Below are 11915 nucleotides of genomic sequence, written 5' to 3' on the forward strand. Positions count from 1 at the left end.
CTTTCATTTGCTTCAGCATTTCCGAGCCCAAGCCTACCCAAACGTAACTACCACGTGGTGGCAGGTTCCCCAGAATTCTCTTTCCTCCTTGTCCATCTCTAGCCTGCCATCTCCAATCCTTGTGTTACTTGTTCCTTAGGCTCCTTTTCCACCCAGGATTTCGCAGTCTCACTTTCCCCAGCCTTAAGGGGGGCAGATTAACCAACTGGGGTTTGTGCAGAAGCTGTTCCACATCTCCAAGTATCCCTGCCACGTGTCAGTGTGAATGAGGAAGCGAACATCAGAAGTGCGCTGAGTTTCCGATGGGAAGCACAGAGGTGTTTTAAATAGGTATGAGCCCACTAACTCAGTTTTCTCCATCAAGGCTAGAAACTTGGCAATCTCAGCCTGGAACTGGCTAATTCTAAACGAACTAGCCCAAAGACAGGAAGCAATTCAGCAAATTAGAGCAGCGTTTTGCAAGCGCTAATTAACCTAGTTTAAATTTTTTGAAGAAGCAGTCTGAGCTAAGTAAAACAAACGTGTTTCACCCACATTCTTCTGGCCATCTTTTCTCCTAGTTTCCACTCTCCCAGAAAGCTGTCATAAAAGGCTCCCTCCCTGGAGTCGTGCCCTGTTTTAGCTCCACTTGTCTTTCCTCCCCCAGACTACAACACACAGAGAAACAGCTTCTGCAATTCCTCTTCTCCAGCTCTCATGCACCTGGCTTCTGCCCAATACTTTTATAGCAAGGAAAAGCCCCACTTAACTCTTTTCTGAGCTTTCAACTTCCAGATTTCTTCCTATTTCCTTCTGTCCTGCATGTCCTTCCAAATCTTAAAAGTGAGGAGTATCGTGAGAGATGGAAAATAAAATTGAAGGTGGTAGGGAGATATGTTTATATAATCCAAAGATACTGCCCATTCCTAGGTTCACAATTCAGAACCAGAAAAATTATCCTTATCTGTCAGGAGTCAAGAACTTCTAAACAAAGTAGGAGAGGCCGTAAAATTGCCTCTCAGATTGCACTCCTAACGTAAACCTTGCTTTATATTGAAAGAAGAATAAATTTCACAAATTTTCCAGTCAATATTTCATGCCACAAAGAAGGAAGACTACAGTGCAAAGTGCACAAATCTCCATCAGACATATTTTGATGGTAAGAATTCTACCAGAACAGTAGCTGTAAAATGCTAGCAAAAGTACGTCATGGGTTTATAACTTTGTGATCTTAAAACAGACTTATGAGAGGGCTTCTGAAATGGTCATTTCATTAGTAAGGAAATTATTCAGTTGTCTCTCTTCTTCTCCACAGTTCTTAAATTCACCCTGCAGTGCCTCCACAGGAAGACACACACACACACACACTTGAAACAGAAAAACTAGGCATGTTTTTGAGCTCCTCCACAGCAACTAAATGTACAAAACCAAACCCCAACTCTGTTTCTATATCAGAAATCTCTGTTAAAAGCCCTGAAGATCCATTACTGGAGTTGTCTGACTTGTTATTGACTGTGCATCACTGAAACATGTTTCTCACCCTTACACATGCAGCTAGTGAGAAGTGGGGATATTCCATATTGCAGTTGTAAGCTACACACACTGGGCATGAACAGGATGACCAGAAATCTTTCAGGATTTAATTTACAATGTTGTATGTTGTAAGCCCCTCAGGACAGGAAACTCTCATGTTTAAGTATCTATAAAACAACATGCATACCTATGACACTGTATAAATAACAGGATTAGATTAAAACCATCTGCAGACACTCTGGCTGATCTATTGTCTTGCTGCCTGCTGTCTCTTCATAATTTTTGATGGCAGACAAGCCATTTCATACAAGAGGAAGGCTAGCGATGTTATTGCAGCTATATATGAATCTGCAGCAACACGTTAACAAGAGACCTGATGAAGAAAGAAACTAAAAAATAATAATAATCTGTCCTTCAGGCATGACCTCCTGACAGTTTTCTATTTGATTTCTGTTTACTTTTGGCCAAGACAATACAGGAAACATAGATAACTTGAACAAAATAGTTTTGGAAATGTGGTAGGAGGCAGTAAGGACAACATTTCTTTGATTCTAAGACTGTTGTGATACAACTTTTCTCTGATTGCCCAGAACTGTCAACATCTATTCTTCTATTGTAAATTGCTTCTGTGAAAGCAAAAATAATACATGTCCCCAAAATGGTGATAGCCACAGATGATATAAAGAGATTCACACACTGTGCAAGTACTGAGCTCAAAAATAATGCTAAAAGAGAGGCAGACTGTTATTGATATCAAGCAGGGAAGGGAACAACTATATTTCCAAGAGAGAGGCAAAGAGGAATCCTAAATTTAGAAAAAAATTCAGAACCAAAGCCAAGATACTGTCACCACCAGAGCTCATGAACATCTCACAGAAAATCCTTCAACAGTGTTAAACTCAGCTCACTTAGGTATAGAAGAGGGGGGAAAAAAAATCAATTCCCTTCCTGTGAATTGTCTCTGTATTCTTCAAATCACCATCTGAAAACTAAACCTGAAACACTTCTCTCTCTGCCCAGCTATATGCTTTGCTAAATTGATTACAAGCCTTTTCCTGTGACTCCCTAGTCCAGCTTCTGGCAGCTGGACACACCGTAGGTCTGCTGAATTGAATCAGTCTGCTATAACTATAGACCCACCTCAGGCTGCTTTCACAAAAGACAAGCATTAATTAAAAGTCACTCCATCTGTAAGACACTTCTCTTTTGCAGTGAGGAACTAAGAACAGTTTGAAAGATGGAGGAAAATGTCAGAAGGGTGAAACTGCGTAACAGATGTTTTCTTCAAAAATGAGATACTCAATCTGATTGTTTCACACACAAGTGCCTCCTTCCACCTTTCCATGTTATTCTTTCAGATCTATCCATATTTATTCTCCTCCACTTTCCTGTCTCCTTCTACAGTTGTATGCAAAAGTGGGCTGTTTCCTATTCAACTTTTACCACTCTTTTTCGAACACTCTGAAGCCTAACAGGAAAAAAACTGCTCTGGAGCAGAACACTTCTCCCCTTACTCTTCTGGGAAGAGAGAGTTGGGCACATAGGCACATGTATGAAGATGTACATACAGAATCCACATAGCTTACAAATGTAGAATATGGGAAGTGTTTACACTGATAATGGGTTTTGTCTTTCATGTCACAAGTCTGGATACCAGAGACGTTTGTTCTGCAAAGCAAACAGGATGATCGGTTCCAGCAGATAGTATATTGCTTAATCTAAGAGGTTTTTATTAAAACATGTGAACTGCAACAATAAAGCACCTTAGTGAACTAAGGACTGAATCAGGTTACTACTTGCACCGGCAAAAATGAGAGAGTCTCTGTCATGTTCCTGCTGCTGCTGCAGAAGCAACTGGAAAAGGAAAGAGCTAATGAAAGCAATTGAGTAGCTTTGAAAACATCAACATTGAAAAGAATCCTAAATTATAATCCCACAGCACAATACAACTACTGCTGCTACACGCAGTACTGCAGCCTTTACTAAAATCAGATTGTGCTTTTCAAATTTATTCCACGTTGGGAGTTCTATTTATTTGGAAGAATTGCAGATCATGAACTCTGGGCCTACTACTCTCTATGGATCCACCCCAGACATGCTGCAGTTTTGCCCGTATTACCTTTTTGTTTCTTTTTCAAATCCTAGAGAAAAGAAAGCTCACAATTTAGAGCTAAGTTCTCAAGAATGCCAGAAACAGTTCACAAGGACAGCTGGGCATAATAAAGCCATATTTACAAAACACACAAGTTTCCCTTTGGAAGTCAGGAATTTAAACAAAAATATTTTGAATTATCCCTTTTTTAGGGCCTTGAGATTCATTTTAATGAGGAGCACTGGCATGTGTTCATTCATTCATTCAGATTGACAGTATCAGAACCTTCTCCCTTACCTTTCTCTGGCATTTAGGGGCTCTTATTTCATGGTATGAAGTTAAAACCCTTCACAACTGATTTTGGACACACTAGGAAGAAGAGCAGGAGCTGTGAAGTTCTTGGCCAAACTCAGAAACAGTTGCTACAGACCTGGATGGTGATAGGAACATCACCACCCCACATGCACACGTATACACACCTCAACAAAGCCATAAAAAATATAGAAAAAACCCTATTGTACAAAATGGAGTAATTTTTTCCAGAACCTACTTAGGAGAAAAGAGTGAAAGCAAAGTGGGTAGGGGACACTTAGAGGAGTATTGAGCATTCATTTCAACATTCTGTTATCCTGAAGAAGAGCGATTTTTTTTTTTTTTTGTAATATACTAATGTAAGTGAAGGCTGAACAAAAACATTAGTTGGCCATCAGTCTTTCCCTCTCCTGTAAGAGCAGTTAAAAATTCTCTGGTTTGCTTCTGTGGTGGGTTGGCCTTGGCTGGATGCCAGATAACCACCCAGCCGGCCAGGGGAGAGAATAAGATGGAAAACAACCGGTGGGTACGGATAAGGCAGTTTATTAAAGCAGAAGGCAAGGTGAAAGCTTGCGTGTGCAGAAGTGAAGTGAAAGATAGCAGGGTGTATTCCCAACTTCCCACCAGCAGCGATGGTTGGCCATACCACCATCACTGATGGGCTTGGCCTTGGCCTGTGGTGGGGCTGGTATTGCTTGTCGGACAGGGGGGAAGCTTCCAACAGCTTTTCACAGAAGCCATCCCTGTAAGTCCCTGCTAACAAAACCCTGGCACACAAACCCAGCACGCTTGACATATCATCTGCTGTTTGCATTATTAATCCACGAATGCGAGGCAGAAGTTTTAGCTGGTGAAAGGTTTCTGCCTGTTGGATAAGCAGAGAAAAACCAAAAAGTATCCCAAGGATGAGTTTCATTTCCCTCAGAAAAAATTCATAATCATCCCCATTCTATTTGCAAAGTTTAAACATACAAAATGCCACAAAACCGCATAGAAAGCTTTAACACATACTCACTATTAGCAATAAAGGATGAAAAACATCTGCATGTGAGCACACACGACAGGAAACACAACGAGCCACGTAAACAACGCTCTGTGATTGATTCTAATACTGGGAATTGCAGGATGGAGGTTTTTAATCAGATGGTCTCTTGCTACTGCACTGCTGCTTGGGAAGTAAACACATGCATAAATGTTTTTTATTAAGGCATGTGCTCTAAGATGAGCATTCTTTTTGCATTTCTTTATGTCACAAAATAAGTGTGCATTCATCACGGCTCTATGCACGTAAAGTTACAAAGGCTTTGATAGCTTCAGTCCTGCTTGCACTGGTAATTTACCTGACCCATTTGTGTGTGTCAGTTTAGGTACCAGCTGCCAGAACACAGAGGAAGGCAGACACCAGGACTTTAGTGAAGGGATAAGGATTTCCCAATGAATCATTTCTGCAGAAGGAGCATAATAAGCTCTTTGAGATACAAATCTGTCTTTATTTTCATGATATGTAGCATGAAGCTATCAACAGTAAATCCTAAGAGGGGAAAATGAGTAAATATAGTAGCAGTTGAGTTGAATATAGCAGTTTTCCTCTACTTTTAGCAAAGTGAGAGGAAATCCTTGGATACAGAGTTTGAGGGAGTTAGGATACATTTGAGGGAGACATAACTACTGCCAAGTAATGACAGAATAAATAAGAGGAAAAGCTTGATGCCACCCCAGTCCCTTCCTACTTCACAGTTCAGGAGACTGGAACTGCTCAGTTGCAATCTGGCCACAGAGCAGAGGCCATGGCAGTGGCTGGCTTGTACAAGGAGATAATCCCTGGGATCTTTAGTGACACACTGCCACATAAAACAGGACAACACACCCTGAAGTATCACACAGACTAACACGGGAGTACTTTAGCTGCAGGGATGAAGGTTACTCGTACCTTGTCCTCTGCACAGTCACAAATTATGACGGAAATACTGTGCAGTCTCTTGCACTAAAAAAAGGTGTCTGTACCTTACATGACAAACCAGGAATATCTAGTGCACCATCACTAGATTTCTTTGCCTAAATGCTTAGGAATCTCAGCTAGATTCACAGCCATACGCTAACTAATTTGTACAACAGTAAAGCTGTATTCCTGTCTCTTTAATAACAGGGTGCAGATTCAATAATAAACTCAATATTTAAAATAACAGAAAACTGATTACAAAACCACAGAATCAACTAGGTTGGAAAAGACCTCTGAGGTCATCAAGTCCAACCTATGACCCAACAACCTATCACCTCAACTAAGTGCCACATCCAGTCTTTTCTGAAACACCTCCAGGGACAGTGACTCCATCACCTCCCTGGGCAGCCCATTCCAGTGACTAATCACTCTTTGTTGTGAAGAACTTCACAGTGGTTAATCAGCCACTGCCAAAGCTACAGAGACCACAATGTTCATGTAGGTCAAGACCTGCTATTTCTTACTTATCTTTTCAAGTAGAAAGGGCAAAGACTGGTACTTCTGCTGGGTTCCTTTAGCAGATAGCTGGTGGTTGCCTAGAACCACTTTTTTCCACAGCCCAGAAACTCCGTGGCTGGTCCCAAGCCGCTGCAATCACAGCCCCTGTGTTTCCAGCCATGGTGTTCCCTGCCCCAACACAGATTCACTCTGAGTGATATTCTTCCCCTTTACTGTGTGTTTGTAGTTTATTTCTTTTTGTCTGGGTTTCTTTGCCTTATGGTTTTCAGTCAAACTGTTAATTTTGTTTCTACTTCATCTCCTTGTAAGTCTCTATAATTTTTGAACTCACGTTAAATTCAGGAGGTAGGAATCCCTATTCCATCTTAAGTCCCACTTCCCTGGCATAATTGTCTTAAAACCAAGACAGTGGACTATTTACTGAAAGAGTTTCAAAGCTCCAAATGGTGAAACTGTCTCTGTTTATGTGCTATGTTGAAGAAAGTCACACTTGGCACATTTTTCTCATTAACTGTGCTAAAGCAGCTCAGTTTTTCTAGAAATTCCTAGATTCTCCTTTGCAATAGGGTAATCTAAAAGGCCCCTAATCTTAGCTCTTCAGTCTGAAAAGGTAGCACATGCATAAGCAGCGCTGAATAAATGCTGCTGAAATGTCTATAATTATGTGGAATGCTAAAGAAAATTTGCTTTCTTGACATATACAACATCACTAAAATCTTCAAAATAATGTCTAAAAACGAGGAAGTCTCATAGATACTTGTGTAATGCATTCCACACATGAAGCATTCACATTGCCATCTTATATATCTGTCAGTGCAGCCAAGTGACACCAGGATCCAGGATCCTAGTCACACAAATTCCTGCAAAGCGGTCACAGCTAAAAGCTGGCCCCTCTGCAACATGGTATGTTGTCTATGCCCAAATTTTGGGCCAACGTTAGCACATTTGCAGGACAACCCTAGAACCTGGACAGGTACAGTTTTTCTCAATTTGTTATTACTTCTGAACAGGGAGAAGCAGCGTGGGCCAAATACATGACAGAGTTTATACAGCACTCATTATAAGAAAAGTGCTGTGTGCTTTCACCTGACTTTCTCATTATCAGGCAGATTAAAGCACTATTGAACTGTTTGCTTATTTGTTGAGAACAGCTTTCAGGACAAGGTAATTGAAGGAAATCTATCAATTTAGGATATATCTTCAAGTTAATAATGTTGACATACTGTTCAAATAAACCACCAATTTACCATAATCTGTTTTTAGACAAGCCCTCCATTTTAGCCTCCAAATGGAAGGAAAACTAAGTGACTTCCTCATCTCACTTAATAGACAACATATGCTCAAAGATACTACTGTGGGCTTGCTCTCAGATGCTGTTGCTCCTCTGACAGAGCTGCAGGGAGCTCACAGAGTAACACTGATGCATGGTAAATGGACACATTGCCATGAATCTCGTGCCCAGCAGAAGTCGCTGCAGAAAAAAAGAGATCACTGATTGGAGAAAAAAGAAGCTGGTGTAGCCCATGGAAGCTGGAAGGATCAGAACTGCCACCTCAATCCTAGTTCTTTTGGGAGAGGCTGGAAAAGCCACTAATGAAAGTTACATTCCTTGAATCTCAGACAATTAATTCATTCATCAGACTGTGCCCATAAACGAGCCAACATTTTACTTTTATCTAGAAACAAGTCGAATCCCCTTCATTCTGTTGTGCTCAATGCCATGTCCTCACGTCTCTAAGGTGGGGGCCATGTATGATCACTTACAACTAGTAATAAAAAGAAAGATTCATCACCAGACATAATCAACATTTAGCTGGAGATTTGTCAGATCCTACACAGCCATCAAACCTTTCAAGTTCATCCCCAGCAAGCTGACCCCTCAGCATGTATGCCACAAGAAAGGGATCAATTTAGATGCATTTAACTTTTGTTTGAAATACAGAGCTCCAGTACAGACTGAGGGCTCACTGCAGATCACGTCAAAAGGGAAAGTTTAACCTTATGTCACCCCTGATGCAGCGATAACCAAAGCTGCTCTCTGTATGAACAGCACCTACTCAGACCAATTTCTCAGCCACATAAATTCTGATGCTTCAAGTGCCAGCGTATGCAACTAGACATGCAGTCCTGAGCTACCTCTGTGTAAAACAGAGGCTCAAAAATGAAGCAGGTGGAATGTTGCATTCCACATTCCTAGGTAAACGTTTCATGCAGGTTCCTGAAAAATTCCCACCTAAAATGTAGAAATTCGACCACAGAAACAAAAGCTTGATGAAGAGCAGTTCTCACACACACACACACACACACACACACAAAGGCTCATTTGCATATTCCAAAAGGCATTTGCAGTTTTTAAAGTCTTGCAATACTTTTATGTCATGTTCCTTTTTTTTCATCATGTCCTTGGTTCAGCCAGGATCAGGATTTTTGTGAATTGTTTCTTTTCTAATACTTTTTGTTATAAATACTGTTGCTGTTCCTGTTCGTTTTCTTGTCTTATTGATGTTTTCATCAAAGACCCTGATCTTTGCCTACCTGCAAGTGGGGGTGGGGAGGGGGGACTGGTTTTTAGTGGGGGTACTAAATTGGAGAATACCATTCCTAAGCCACGACACACAGGCAGGAATATTACAAAATAATTTGAAATCTAAGGTCTTTTACTCTGCCTCGCTTGGAAATCCTTACAGATTACACACAATGAGCTGCCTTGACCTTAAAAACAAAGTTTAGTATATCAGGGTGAGGAGATCACCTGTAGCATCAGAACATTTACAGAAGTTTCTCCAATCAGGATGAGTTACTGAAGAACCAATCCATAAGCTCCAGCTGGTTTGTCATAGACATTTCTTCAAATATACAGAATTATGTACCATTAAGCCACAGCCCATTCTTCAACAAACATGAAACCTTGATAAATGCAGAAGTTATTGACACAAAAAATGATGCCAAAATGACGCCAAAAAAAAAAAAAAAAAGACAAGTTAGTTTGAAATGAAATTGCCATAAAGCAGACTCTAGGTTTTTATAACTCAAAAGACAACTTAAAAGATTTTTTTTTCCAACCATTTGGGAGACATTTTTGTTTTAGCAGAACAGTTTGCGGTCTGCCCCAATAAAAGGGATCAGTCTGTCCCCAGTAGATTTTACTCAGCAAAAAGCAAACAAAGTTAGGAGTGAGAGAGAAACTTTAGCCAGCTTCAGCTGCACCTTGTTGAACAGGTATTTATTGTATTGCTCTAGTTCTGAAGTAAGAAAAAAAAAAAAAGTCTTTGAAGATCTGGAGCCTAATGCTTACAGATACCATCTTTTATATCTGGTACTTTAAATGGAAATTAAGATAATCCAGAAGAGAAATGGAGTAAACATACAGCTGGTAGTCAGATCCAGTTTTTTTAAAAGGATTAGTGTAATGTGAAGCAACACATTTTCCAAATGCTGTTTGCATCTAAACATCATAAACTTTTAGCTGACCATTAGGAAATACTCAGAGACATTAAAGTTTGCAATACCCTTTTCAAAGCTGATTCAGGGTCATTAATTAGGAATTATCCACATAGTTAATTCCCACATTTGCCAAAAAAATTTTACATTTTCTTTTTAAAAACTCACAACATCAGGAATCAATTACAAGCTATAGCTCAAGTGACCTTATCTTTCCTTGTTGCATGATGCCAAAACGGGTCTGATTCTGCCTCCCCATCTGCACAGTTTCCCTTCTGCACTGCCTGTTATAGTCAAGCTGCTGGACCAGCCAGCTGCAGGCTCCTCTGACTTAGAGACCTAGTAAAAACTCACTTCCTTTTTGGAATGAGTCCCTCTCACCTCTCTCATTTTAACAGTCCCAATGTAACCACAAGATTATTCTCTGCTCTCAAACCAAGATCTGACCCTTTGACATTTGAGTCAGGCTAAGTAGTCCATTTGTCTTCAACAAGATTACCCCTTGATTATTTCTTTGGAAGGCAATTGGTCAATCAATTCCAATTAATTCATTTAGACAAAGGATCTAGCATCCAAATGCATGTATTTAAAACTGAATGTCACACTTACCACCAAGTTCTTAAATATTTTTAGTAAGGAGTCCACAGAAGTGGATAGCTTATTAGGTGCCAATAGCCTCATTATGAAATATTAATCACCTTTATGGTTTCCTCATACCAGTGCCTGAAGTGACACTGCTTTTAAATATGGACAGCAGAATTAAAAATGACTGATCTCCTACAGCTTTAGCTTTCACACTGGATTCTGCCATGTCTACAAAAGCACTGAACTGACAGAAGCAATCAGGGCACTTCATACCATTGCTGCCACCTACAGATGATCTGGTAACTGATGAGGGTTGAGCTGACACTCACTTTCCTAATGAGAATACTGACAGACAGGTGGGAAGGAGAGATGGAACTTATTTTCGTGAAGCTCACAGAAACCAGGTAGCTTAAAGATTGATCTCCACTGTCAGCTTCTGTTGAAATTAATGAATGGCATAAAAAGTTGTTAGGGGAGGGAAGAACACCAAGAGATTACACTCTTACTCTCATTTCCTAAAGAAACAAGGCTTGTAATGTTTAGTTATAAACTTGATTTCCTCCTTTTAAACATGTTCATGGTATTCCTCTGAGTCAGGCAGCTTTCAGTAAAGCAGCAGTTTCCAATGTGCCCAGGCATTAGGTGGAGCCAGACTATGCCATGCCCTGAAGCACAAGGCAGATGAGTCTCAGAAAGCCTTTCCACCACGTTTCCCTTCCCTTATTCCGAAGGGTGTGACCAGACCCATTTTAGCACATTTTGAGGACTGCTTGGGAAGCCTGGCATTTACTAAGCTCCTGGTGCACTGAGAGTTCAATTAGAGTATTTCCCTTTCTTCAGCAGACAGAACTAATCTTCTAACCAGCTTTAGAATTTCCTCTAAACTTCACCGAGCCCTGTGCAGAAGGAGCTCCTTCATGTCTTTGCCATTAAAGGAAGCCTCAGCACACTAGGATTCCAGTTTTGTCCTGATACTGACTGTACTGTAGCATTTTTCTCTTCCTAAGGTTGATTCCAATGGAAAGAGTTAGAAAATTTCATCTATCATCTCCAAAAATGTATTCTGCATCTAGGTGTCTTACTGCTTGTGCCTCCTGGTATCCTTTTCTTCACACTATGAACCCTGGCTTTGAGCTCCTGACAGCTATTTGCTTCAGCACTAAACTCTCTGTTCAGCACTTGCCTTTCCTTTCAGGTGTTGCCAGTGAGGAATCTACTCCTCCTCCTCGGTGACAGGCCAAATCAGTCCTCATCCAACTGACTGCAAAGATATTTTAAGCTGAGAACTGCTTTCGTCAAATACTCACTGAAGTGTTTTTTTCCCGGGAAACCTTATCATTAATGTCACAGTTTTTGGCTAAAACGTGTCAGCTAGCGTCTATTCACAAGCGTGCAAAAAAACACACTCCCTATTTTATACAGGTGGCATCACATTCTTTTTATCAGCCTTGGTATAAGATAACACATTTTCATCCAGCTTGAAGTAGGTCAAGTGACCAGTGTATTTCCACATCT

Source organism: Empidonax traillii, unplaced genomic scaffold (genome assembly GCF_003031625.1).
Source record: "Empidonax traillii isolate 1590-97213 ecotype Southwest subspecies unplaced genomic scaffold, ASM303162v1 scaffold675:size783547, whole genome shotgun sequence".
NCBI classification, from domain to species: Eukaryota; Metazoa; Chordata; class Aves; order Passeriformes; family Tyrannidae; genus Empidonax; species Empidonax traillii.